Here is a 12,447-nt window from a genome sequence, read left to right as displayed (position 1 = left end):
TGCTGTCTTTGAACATTTTTTCATTGTTTTATATTTTACAGTGTAGAGAGAGGCCTTTTACCTTCTTGGTTGGTTTATCCTAGGTATTTTAATCCCTTTGAGGCTATTATCAATGGGATTGTTTGTCTGAGTTCATTCCCAGTATGTTTGCTATTGGTGTTTGATCAAAGTCACTATGGAGAAATCCAGACCATGAGGCTTTTTGCTTCCTCTTTGAGTCACCACTGAGTGATGGGCATCGCTTGGGACATCTGGCACAAGGACTGCATGAGAAGGGGTGGGAGCAAGCCCTATCACAAGAAGCAGGATTAAGAGCTGGGATGGGCTGCTGCCAACATTGGTCTTCATTGCATACACCCAGTCTGAGTTCAAGGAGGCAATAAGAAGTACCTTGCCCTGAGACTGAATATGGGAAGCATTTCTGGGGGCTCTGAGTGTTGTACTAAAAAAACAAGGATCATCGATGTCGTGTGCAATGTACCCAGTACCAAGCTGGTCTGCACTGTGCCCTGGTGAAGAACTACAGTGTGCTTACTGACAGTACCCTATAGCAACAGTAGTTTTGAGTCCCACTATGTACTGCCCCTGCCTGGGCTTCAAGAAGTAGGTCAAACTGACTCTTGAGGAGACAGAGATTTTAAATAAAAAGCCATCAAAGAAAACTTAAAAGAAATATGATGAAAGGAAAAAGAACACCAAAACCAGAAGTCTTCTGGAGGAGCAGTTCGAGCAGGGCAAACTTCTTGCCTGCATGGCCCCCCAAACCAAGGCAGCATGCCAAAGCATATTGCTCTGTGCTAGAAGACAAGGATCTGGAGTTCTACCTGAGAAAGATCAAAGCCCGGAAAGGCAAATAAGCCATCATCCACAGCTCATGAAATCAAAGTATTTATTCTTCTATTTAAAAAGCTACTATTTCTGTTGATCTGTATTCTGTTGCTTTGTCTAATTTATTAAGTCTAAAAGTCTACAAATAGAGACAATTTAGTGCTTAGCTGATTTATATCTTCTTTTCTTGCCTCACTTCTCTGGCTCACATTTTAAGTACTATATTGAATGAGAACAGTGGATATTCTTGTTTCATAATTTTCAATGAAAAGCTTTCACCCCCGCCCCTCCCCATTTAGTCTTCCATTGACAATGTGCGTGTCATATATGGCAATGTTATGTTTGTACGTGATCCTTTCATACTTAGTGTCATGAAAAGACATGTGTTTTACCAATCTGTTTTCTGCCTGCATTGACATGATCATGTGGTCTCTGATTACTGATTGTGGTGGTTTTAATGAGAAGTAGGACACATAATTAAATGCTTGGTTCCCAGTTAATGGAACTGTTTGGGGAGGAACTATTTGACTTGGGAAGAGATGTGTCACTGGGGTGGGCTTTGAGATTTCAAAAACCCACACTAGGCCAAGTCTCCCTCTCTGCTTAAGGATCAGGATGTAAAGCTCTCAACTCCAGTGCCATGCCTGTCTGCTTCTTGACTGATGACCATGGAGTAACCCTCTGAAACTGTAAGCAAGCCCCCAGTTAAATGCTTTCTCTTATAAAAGTTGCCTTGGCAATGGTGTTTCTCCACAGCAGTAGAAAAGTAAGTTGGTAACAGGGATTAGAGTATTTCCATGATAGCCCTACACATAGAGGAATATAGAAGACTTTGGGACTTTGGACTAGAAATGTGATTGAATGTTTTAACCAGTTGTAACAGGCCATCCTAGTATCAGTATGGAGGACAACAGTGCTGAGGGTTATGTGGACTATGGGGTTTCCAGGAGACGATAGGTCCTCAAAAGTTTCATAGGGGAAGAATGTTATTGACTGACTTAGAGACCATTTTTGTGATATTCTGGCATAAAAAATGTGGCTGCTTTCTGCCATTGTTAAAAAAAATCTGCCCAAGGTTATTGGATTATAGCATTGGCAGAGAAGATTCCAAACTAGTTCAGTATTGACTGTGCCATGTGGTTATTGGTGTTCACTCTTATACAGATTTACAATGAAAAGGAGCAAAATGGCCAGAGAAATAAAAATATGTATACTTCAAGGAGTGAAAAAATACCAGGAAATGTAACATTGGAGCCAAGTCCTGTGCTCAAGAGACAAAAATTTTAAGAAAGGCCTGAACCTAAACAGAATAAAGGGCATGGTGCTCTGAGTGCAAGATCCCACCCTGCTAAGCTTCTGACTTATGAAGAAATTAAAGAAAAGCTTAAGCAGTTATGGAAACCATCATCCACAGGAAGCTTGCGCAAATACAAATGTAATTGGGTGGGGGCAGGTCCCAGCAGCAGCACGAGGAAGGACTAGGCAGCTCAGGCCGCATGGTTCTGGATTTAGAATCAAGAAGGATACAGAAGGGCTTGTGGAATCCTCCTCTGAGCTTGGTGAAAGCTGTTGAGTCCAGATGTGTGGCAGGAGAGTCCCTGCGTGGAGGCCCAGAGAGGCCACTGTAGGAAACTGTGGAAGTGAAGTCTGGATTGTCTTAGAGCCCCCAAGATGTTGGAGCTGTCAGAGCTATGGGATACCTGCTAAGAAAAGCTGTTAATGAAGTGTGTAGCCAGCCTTAGAGAGAGGTGTGAGGGTGCAAAGTCAGCAAAGCTGGAAGGGAAGAATCATCTGAGGCCTTGAAGATTGGACAATGAGCTGCAGAATTTGGAGTTTGACCTACTGGGTTTTGGTCTTACATTGGCCCAGTATTTCCTACTGTGTCTCCATTCCTCCTGTGTGGAATGGTAATATATATTCCTTGACATTGTAGGTTGGCAGTATGGTATTTGCTTTTTGATTTTGGTTTTACAGGGGCCTATAGTTAAGAGAGTCAGAAGAGTTTAGACTTGGACATACTGTTGAGAGTGTGAAAAACTATATAGATTTTGAAGCAAATTGAGTACATTTTGCATTGTGTTATGGATACAAGCCTATGGGCACCAGAGAGTAGAATATGATAGTTTGAATTAGAATAGGGCCTTAATGTTTGAATAGTTGGTCTCCAGTTAGTGGGACTGTTTGGGAATGTTTAGGAGGTGTGGTCTTTTTGGAGGAGGTGTGGCTCTGTTGGAGGAGGTGTATCTTTGGGGGTAGGCTTTAAGGTTTCAAAGGCCCAGGCCAGCCAGGCCTAATCTCTCTCTCTCTCTCTCTCTCTCTCTCTCTCTCTCTCTCTCTCTCTCTCTCTCTCTCTCTCTCTCTCTCTCTCTCTCTCTCTTCCCCTTTGTCCCTCCCTCCCTCCCTGCTTCGTGTGGAACATTACAACTCTCAGCTTCTCCAGTGCCTTGCCTGTCTACTTCCCACCATAATAGTGGCTTAACCTTCTAAATTATAAGCAAGTTCCCAATTAGATGCTTTCTTTTATAAAAATTGCTTTGGCTGTCGTGTCTCTTCACAGCAATAGAACAATAATTAAGGCACCAATTAAAATGAAAAGTATTTCTATTGCCTCTTTGAGAATTTTATACAATGTATTTTGATCATATTTACTCCCATTCATCCAGATTCCCTTCTACCTCTCTATCCACCCAACTTTGTGTCCCCTATTATTTAAACATAGCACCCAAATCCATAAATCCTGATATAATGAGTTTCCATTTTCATGTCAGTTCCCTTTCTGACTTCTTTAGTATTCCATTGTTTATTCAGAAGTAGGTTGGTCAGTCTCTGTGTATCTTCATAGTTTCTCTGCTTGTTGGCCAGTTTGAGGCCCCACATGTCTTCTGTACCTGGATAGTTATATCTTTCCCATGGCAGGAAATTCTCTGTTGTCATTTTACTGAGGGGGTTTTCTGTGTCCCAAGTCTGTGTCTCAGAGCCTTCTTATACAGTATACATAAAATGGGAGACTTTTATTCCTGTTCCAGAATCTTCCATGTTCTGCTCCCAGTTATTTCTCCCCCTCTTCTTCTCTGCCAGTACACATTTATCAGCCTTGCTTTCAGATTCTGCAGAGGTCTAGGAGGCTGCTTCTGAGTTTTAAAATTTTGGCTTATTGAGCCTTTTCCATTTCCAATGTTTGCTTGATTCTCTTTTCAAAACTCCATCTCTTTATTGAACTTCTAGTTCACAACTTATATTGTCTTCCTTAATCTATTCAGTTTTCTTTATGTGTTTTCTTGGAATTCAGTGATATGACACTAAGTTATTCTTTTGAATTTTTTAGCCAATATATGTCATTTAGTGCAACATCTTTGGAGTCAGTTGTTAGAGATTTATGAACATTTGGAAGAATTGTCTTGCTTTGTCTTTTCATATGTGTTTGTTTCTATGTTGAGGATTGTTCAGATGTATATATGTGTGTGTGTGTGTGTGTGTGTGCCCACCAGTTGTTAGTGGGAGTGACTAGTACAAGGTAACATGGAGTCAACTTCCTGGATTAGTTTACTTCAGACAAATTAGGTGTATATATAACTGTAGGGCTGGGCTGTGTAATAAACCCTATCCACTGTCCAGTTCTTTCTGAGGCCTAGCTCTACTGGCAGTTTCATTTCCCCCCAACTTGGACACTATCTTTTCAAGATGGCTCCCTTATCCAGCACAGGTTCTATGTTGAGAGACAGAATACATCTCAAGGCTGAGTGGTTCTGCAGCTCCTAGATCAGCTAAGGCCAGATAGCCTTCCTGCTGGACATATGTTTCTGTTCCAGTATCAGCTGTTTAATCTGTTTGCCCAGCCTGGTGACTTCCCACCAAGTCACTAGGGGCTCAGAGTGTGTGCTGCTCTTCCCAGGTGTTCTAACGAGCAGTGTCTGTGCCTCTCCAAGTCTTGGATTTTCCCTTGGATATCCACCTTGGTAAGAAGCTGTTTTCTGTTTCAGTTCTGAGAACTGGAGCCTCTGTGAAGTGCTCTTGGCTCCTAGTGTACCCAGTTTGTTCCCCTAGTCTACCTTTGCATCCTGTTCTTCATCAGTTCATTGGACTCTGTCCTATCACCCTGTGCTCTGGGAGCTGAGGTGCAGGAATACTTTGTTTTTCTATCATTCTTGCCATGAAGAATCCCTTGTTTCTATTTGACAGTCCCCTAATCCTTGTCCTTCCAATAGATCACTGGTTCTTCCTGAAATAGAGACTTGTCACAAATGTGGTACCAGCTTCTGTCCTATCCAATAGTAGTAGGAACACACAGGGTAGCTATTGTTATTTTATGCATCGTGTGTAGTACCATGCAATGCAGAATATTTTTATTCTTCTTCTTCATCATCATCATCATGATCATCATCATGATCATCATCATCATTTTATTTTAGGACCATGCAGTGCAGCTAATTATTGTTGTTTTACATGGAATGAAAAATAATAGAGAAAGATAGGCATCTTCAGTGTTACATAGGACAAATAACTGTAATGAGGGGGAAGCACAGACTGAGGTGTATAGAAGATCTGTAGGGGCTCAGAAAACAGGAGGGGTAGGTAACCTGGTAGAGCAGAAGAGGAGCAACGGCTCTCAAGAGTTTTGCTGAGTGGCAGAGACAAGGATGTAAGGGAAGGACATAAGTGAGGAAAGCCTGAAGACAGGACAAGATGGCAGAGTACAGTGAGCAGAGCGTACTGCAAGGATTATTTATTTATTTAGTAGTTTTGAAGGGGAGTATGGGTTGCAATGTTTGAGCTACAGAGTGAGTACTGACGTCAAGATGGAAGAGAGTGTCCTGCCATATCTGAACCCTTGTGGAGAGGCTGTTCTTCAGGGTCCCCCTCTTTCCTTGCTCTGCAAAAAGTCAGAGGACTTATTTGGTGCTTTCAGGGCTCAATTCTGTCTCAAAGCTACAGGGATCAGTCAGGGCTGTGTCTAGTAGTCTAGGTAGGAGACAGCAGGCTGAGCTTGGAGCAGCAGTGTATGGAGATGAATGCAAAAAGATGTGAGAGGAATAGCACCCAGGACAAGGTACAAGTTGGGTGGGGACTGCGAGAGCTGGAGCTGCTGGGTTTCCACCGACCCGAGGATGCACTAATACCAGTAGGAGAAAGAAGGAAGGTAGGGGCCTGCATGGTGGGGAGGATCAGTAAGCTTGATGCCAGCCAGATGTTAAAGCCTAGGGCACAGGCTGGACGTGTAAGTAGCCACATGCCCAAGTCTTTTCCAAGATGCTGTGGATGATGTGTAGTCTGGAGAAGTGCATTAGGGGGGCATGTTGGAACGCTGCGCTATAGGATGGGCTGAGGAAGTGGAAGCAGAAATAAAGAAGCCAGGGTGATGGGAGATGTAGACTCTTTAAAGGGTGATGAGTCCTTTCCTGTTAGACTTGCTTCACTCAACTTCAAGGAGAGCTGGGAGAGAAAGGGGAACTGCTGTCCCAAAATTCAGAAGCAAATGTGTCTGGGAGCCTTCGGGGGAATCTACTATTCTTATTTTACACTTTTCTTAATGGTTATACTTTCCCCTCCCTTATTCGGAAGGCAGACCTCAGGGGCTCTCCACACATCTCTAGTAGTGAAGTTCTTGTTAAAGGTATGGGTATCAATACTCCATTAGGAATTTGATAGAAATTTGCTTCCGCTCAAGGGCCTGTTATTGTTAGCTGGAGTTTCCAGGGGCCAGATCCATCGTTGGACCAACTATCATGGGAAGAAACAAAGTCCCATTCCTAACAAATGCAGACTTTAGGTGCTCTTGAAAGGGACCCAGAGGTGGAAACACAGCCTGCTTCTACCCTTCAAGATGCTGTGGCCTTGGCTCTGTCCTGGCCTACATGGCCCTGCTGGCATCTGGACCCAGTGGTCTTCTCTCCCCTTGCATCATTGTGCCAGTGTGTGATGGAGCAGGGCTCCTGGACTGCAGGTACCAGACTTGGATTTCAGGGCTGGGAGCATTCAGGCCACAGGGTTGGCAGGTTGCCCAGGTGTCTGGAATGCTTATGCTTCTCAGGGTGGGCTGGCTGGTTGGTTAATCAGATTCCTGCTGTGAATGCAAGAGAAGTGGCTGTCAGACTAAGTAGCTGGTGGCTCTTGGGTTGTGCTGTGCCTTCTGCCCCCACCTCTTTGTCACTGCCTTGGGGTCCTGCTAGGCCACTTGCTGGCTGGGGGAGCCCCATACGCAAAAGGAGTGAGCAGAGAGTCGGCGTCAGGGCACAGAGATCAGGCTTGTGACTTGCATCATGTGGGCGACCCCGTGGTGACATTAGGTCAGGAAGTGGCCCTGTGTCAAGCCGCTGTGTTTGTGTTGGCACAGTTGCACACTTGCTCATGAGTTGCCCTGGGTGAGGATGCTCACTTCCTGCCACAATACCAGTCCTGCTTGGCTGTGACTGCCTGGGGCACAGGGGACATTTCATTGTATGACAGAGAAGGCTCTGTTTATTCCCTTTGCCTTTGGTGATGTCTAAATATTTCTGTGGGAGGAGGGCAGAAGGGAAGGTCAAGGTATGGAAAGGTAAGGAAGATTTCAGGGCTCAAGGAAGCATCAGACAAGTTCTTGGGGGTGGAGGGGATGAAATGTCTGGAGTTAGTGGAATCTGAAAGATTTTGAATATTTGACAAAAAAAGGACAAAAATCTAGAAAGTTTTTTTTTTTTAACATTCTGGAACATCTAATTCAGATTTACATGAAAGTAAATTAAGATTGTAATGTAGTTGCTTATTTCCCCAAATATTTACAACAGGACTCGTCTTTAACAGGCTCACTCATGAGCTGTGATTTGCAATTAGAAGTTGAACTGCTAAGTAGTCATTTAATTTAAGAAACAATGGACATCTTTATTCTCCTTTTCAAAACATTTTCAATCCAGTGGAGCCTAGTAGGGAGCCTGAGAGCCATGAACTGGAGGGAAAATGTCCTAAGCTTTGTTGGAACACGAGACGCCTTGTTTCTGCCTTCCACCAAATTAATTTACCTTCTCTTTCTTTGGCACAAAAGAAATCTGAAGAAGTTGATCAGGCAGTACCATCAGGGATATGACTATGGGAATATTACAGATGTTTGAAGGTTTTTTTTTTTCCACCAAGTTCTTTAGAAGTGAAATAATTATTTTTTAAAAGGCTGAGGGAGCCAATGCATATAGACACATCTGGGTAGTTCTCCTTTTTTGGGACCAAATAGTTTCATGTGTGACCGCGTGTCACTGGGAGCCTGTCAGAAATGCAGAGTGTCAGGGCCTATCCAGGCCTGAGAAAGGAGACAAGATGCCAAGAGGACTTTCAGAAATAGAGCAAGGTAAGGCCCACCAGACTCTAGCCTGAGCCTCTGTCTTTGTTCTTTCATGAACTTTGCGTATTCCCCTTTCCCACCCTCTCTCCGACTCGGTCTCCCCCTCTCCCCCTCTGTGTCTTGTGGACAATTTTCTTCCTGTCTTTTCAGCTGCTAATCCCCCGAGATGTACTGGACCACCCCTGGAACACCTAGAGTTTTCTCTGTATGAAATGTGTGAAGCGATTTGACAGTCAGAGACCTTCCTGTTAACAACCATTATAATAAAACTTTGCCCCGAACCAAATTCAGCAATTATTAACATGTTTAAACAGAAAGCCATGTTTACTAAGGCATTCTTCCTGAGGTTTAACATATCCTGTGAAAAGGGTGGGGTGGAGGTACTGTGGGGATGGAAACCTTAGCTCTACCCGTAGTTCAAGGTAATGTCAAAACTGGAGGCTTAAGTAAGCGGGGGCGGGGAGGAAAGCATCTTCCTCAGAAGATGAAAATGGAGATCCTTTTACAAGTGCAGTTGGCCAACCTTGTCACCAGATTGACTCCATTTAAGTAATTACAGGATGTGCTTAGGAGCTGCCATTGTCTCTGTCCCTGGATTCTGCAGGGTATGCCTGTCCAGAGGAGTTTATTATTAAAAGTCACTTGAATGACAAGGGCTTTATGTGCATTTGAGTCTATGTCTGTGTGTGCTCGGTGGATGCCTGGCTAGGGCAGGGCTCCCTGGGGTTCACTTGTCTTTGTGCCCTCGGTACTTGCAGTGAAGATGATGTTCAGCCTGGTGCTTCTTACTGTCACCATTGCAATGGGTTAAACTTGCAATTGGGGCCACAAAACATTTCTCATATAGGGTAGGAGTATAGTGATCTGCAAATATGGATATGTGGGAATCTAGGACTCAGACACGGAATCTTTCAGGCACCCCTTCCCATATCCAATTCAGTCTTGGACTTGCTGTGGGATTCCCTGTGTGACCTGAACTCTGCTCCTCAGCAGGCCTCTGCTGTTCACAAGGCATGCATGCCTCCTGCCAGGGAACAGGCTCCAATGGTGGGGTAACAGGTTGCAGTTCTGTATCGTCCTGTGCTCACAGTTCAATAGGGTCATCATGCAGTCACGTCTGCCAATGACCAAATCCCTGAGAAGGAGCAACTTAGGGGGAGAAGGGGTTCCTTTGGCTCACAGTTTAAATAAACATAGTCCATTATGGCAGGGAGGTGTGGTGGCCCAAGTGAGAGGTGGCTGGTCCCATTGTATCAGCAACAGGAAGTAGAGAGCAGATAGGAAGTACTGTGGGTTTATAAATTCTCAATACCCATCCTTCAATGACCCACTTCTATCTCTTATCAGCTGAGGACCAAGTGTTTAAATGTTAGATCCTATGGAGAACATTTTATATTCAAATGACAACACATATTTAAGCAGATAATTTGTTCTTTAAAAAAAAAAGAGAAGCGAAAGCATATGAAAGTTACTACCTGAGATTTCATCTTACACCAGTCAGAATGGCTAAGATTAAAAATTCAGGAGACAGCAGGTGTTGGAGAGGGTGTGGAGAAAGAGGAACACTCCTCCACTGCTGGTGGGGTTGCAAATTGGTACAACCACTCTGGAAAGCAGTCTGGCGGTTCCTCCGAAAACTGGGCACCTCACTTCCAGAAGATCCTGCTATACCACTCCTGGGCATATACCCAGAGGATTCCCCACCATGTAATAAGGATACATGCTCTACTATGTTCATAGCAGCCCTATTTATAATTGCCAGATGCTGGAAAGAACCCAGGTATCCCTCAACAGAAGAGTGGATGCAAAAAATGTGGTATATCTACACAATGGAGTACTATTCAGCCATTAGAAACAATGAATTCATGAAATTCTTAGGCAAATGGATGGAGCTAGAGAACATCATACTAAGTGAGGTAACCCAGACTCAAAAGGTGAATCATGGTATGCACTCACTAATAAGTGGTTATTAACCTAGAAAACTGGAATACCCAAAACATAATCCACACATCAAATGAGATACAAGAAGAAAGGAGGAGTGGTCCCTGGTTCTGGAAAGACTCAGTGAAACAGTATTCGGCAAAACCAGAACGGGGAACTGGGAAGGGGTGGGAGGGAGGACAGGGGAAGAGAAGGGGGCTTACGGGACTTTCGGGGAGTGGGGGGGGGCTAGAAAAGGGGAAATCATTTGAAATGTAAATAAATTATATCGAATAAAAAAATTAAAAAATTAAAAAAAAAAAGAAAGTTACTACACAGAAGAAAGCACATTATGGTGACAAGGATGGGGAAGACACCAACAGGACCATGTAGAGGATACCACCATAGACTTTGCTCTGAAGGATCAGACAGTATCTGCTGATAGTCAGCAGGTGTTAGGTGTGACTGTGTGCCAGACTCAACGCACAGTGTGCTGTCTTTGTCAGTCTCCATGAAGGACCATAGGTTCTCCACGTTTTCCTTGGACTGAGAGATTAGGTAACTCCATGTAGCCCATTGGGAGCTAAAGTGAGATAGCACTTCCCTAACCCCCACTGAGAACTGTGCTGTGCTGTCTTCCACACAGAGTCCAGGTTAGAGATGCCAACTGGACTCAGTGATAAAGTGGCAGGGAACAGTTCACAGCTGGCCACAGAAGGTGGCATGTAGTGGCTTATGAATAAGACTTAGAGGCACAGATAGGGGCTATACCCTGGTTTTTAGAAGCCATTTATAGATATCCAGTATTCCTATATAAGTAAGAGAGAGCTATCAAATGATTAAAAAAAATACACACAAGATATAATTTATCATTCTGACCACCGATAAGTATATAGTTCAAGATAATAAGTACAGTCATATTACTTTGGAACCATGTTATGTGACTAGACTTTACTAGAGAAGACACAACACATGCCCATTTACCCCAGGTAGGGAGCCCATAATAGACAAAAGTATGGGTACCATCAAACTCTAACTTGGTGAACTAGTGGGTTTTCTTGGGGCTACTTATTGTGGGAGTATGAGCAAGGGATTGTTTACAGGAACAGACAGGACTCAGGGACAGATGCACCACCAAAGCCCACCACAGCATGAGTGACAGCTCAAAAGGGCTGGGAAGCTGGAGCACACTGCACACCCTGAAGGTAGATCAACAGGTTGGAGAGAGTCCTTTCCAAGTGATTCCGTTCGTCTAACCTTTTCCAGGCAGCTGGAATAGTTTCTGCTTCTTTCAGGCTCCTTGGCTGGTCTCAGAATCTTTTATAGTTGTAGTTGTTTTAACAAAATCTTGATTCTTCAATTTTACCAATGAAGACTCAGGAGCTAGATGCTGGGGTCAAAGCCTGTTAGCTCAGAGAGGCAGCAAAAGCACCCAGTTGACCTTCCTCCTCAGCTGATGTCCCAGAACAAATCCCCTTTCTCACACTGTCTTTAAAAACCTCCTTCAAACAGAATGTCCCCTTTCTACTTCCTGTGAGTCTATCTATCCTCCTGACTCCCTCTTACTCTCTGTTTTTTTTCTTAATCTATGTTCAGTTCCTGTCAACTAGTTGCTTGCTCCTTCTCTTGACCTATGGTTGACTTTATTTAATACTGTTTGCAATATTCAAGCAGAAAGCTCTTGGATTAAAGGTGTGTACTAACACTGTGCCACACGACAACTAAAAACAGGTTTTCCCAGCAAATAACACAATCTCGGGGTTCACAAAGTGATCAAATGTCCTGCAATAGTCTTTGCAAGGGTGGCTTAGAATGACCCTCAACAGTCTTTTCATTTTATGAAGGAGAGAGAGAGGGGGGGAGGGACGGAGGGAGGGAGAGAGAGAGAGAGAGAGAGAGAGAGAGGAATCTGATTAGTTTCAGGGACTCCCTGAAGCTCTTTTGAGTTGTTTACTTCCTGCCTTATGGAACGTCCCTGTAGGATGGAATGTTTCAATTTTGAGGAAACTGTTACAAACAAACCATTACATCTGTTCATCTAAAGAGCTTTGTAGGTTGCAGTGAACAATGGGAGATCAATTTTTGCCCATTATGACAATTCAAGAGGCAAATTGTGAAAGTTTTCCCTTAATAGTGTTGTGGCTTATGGGTAGACAGATTTTAAGCTGAGGATTTGAACATCAGCTAGAAAGGGAGCTACCTAAGGCATCAATGTTGGACAAGTGGTGGCAACATAGAGCCTCTAAGGAGAGTAGGTATGAGGAGGCTGATGCTTAGAGGAATCTTCCACTTAGCTCCTGAAATCCTGGTCGCGTCATAACACCCATTTCCCAATAAAGGATTCTATAGTTTTCTTTAGGCCGCTGTAAAATCTATTCCTAGTAACCATGATT

The 12,447-nt window shown here is 43.8% G+C and overlaps 1 pseudogene; it reads left to right on the top strand.

The window, feature by feature from the left end:
• Positions 1 to 231: 231 nt before the first annotated feature.
• On the top strand, positions 232 to 857 carry LOC127691304 (40S ribosomal protein S8-like; annotated as a pseudogene).
• Positions 858 to 12,447: the final 11,590 nt, after the last annotated feature.

The sequence above is a fragment of the Apodemus sylvaticus genome, chromosome 8 (assembly GCF_947179515.1).
Source record: "Apodemus sylvaticus chromosome 8, mApoSyl1.1, whole genome shotgun sequence".
Lineage (NCBI taxonomy): Eukaryota > Metazoa > Chordata > Mammalia > Rodentia > Muridae > Apodemus > Apodemus sylvaticus.
This window is presented reverse-complemented; position numbering and strand designations above follow the sequence as displayed.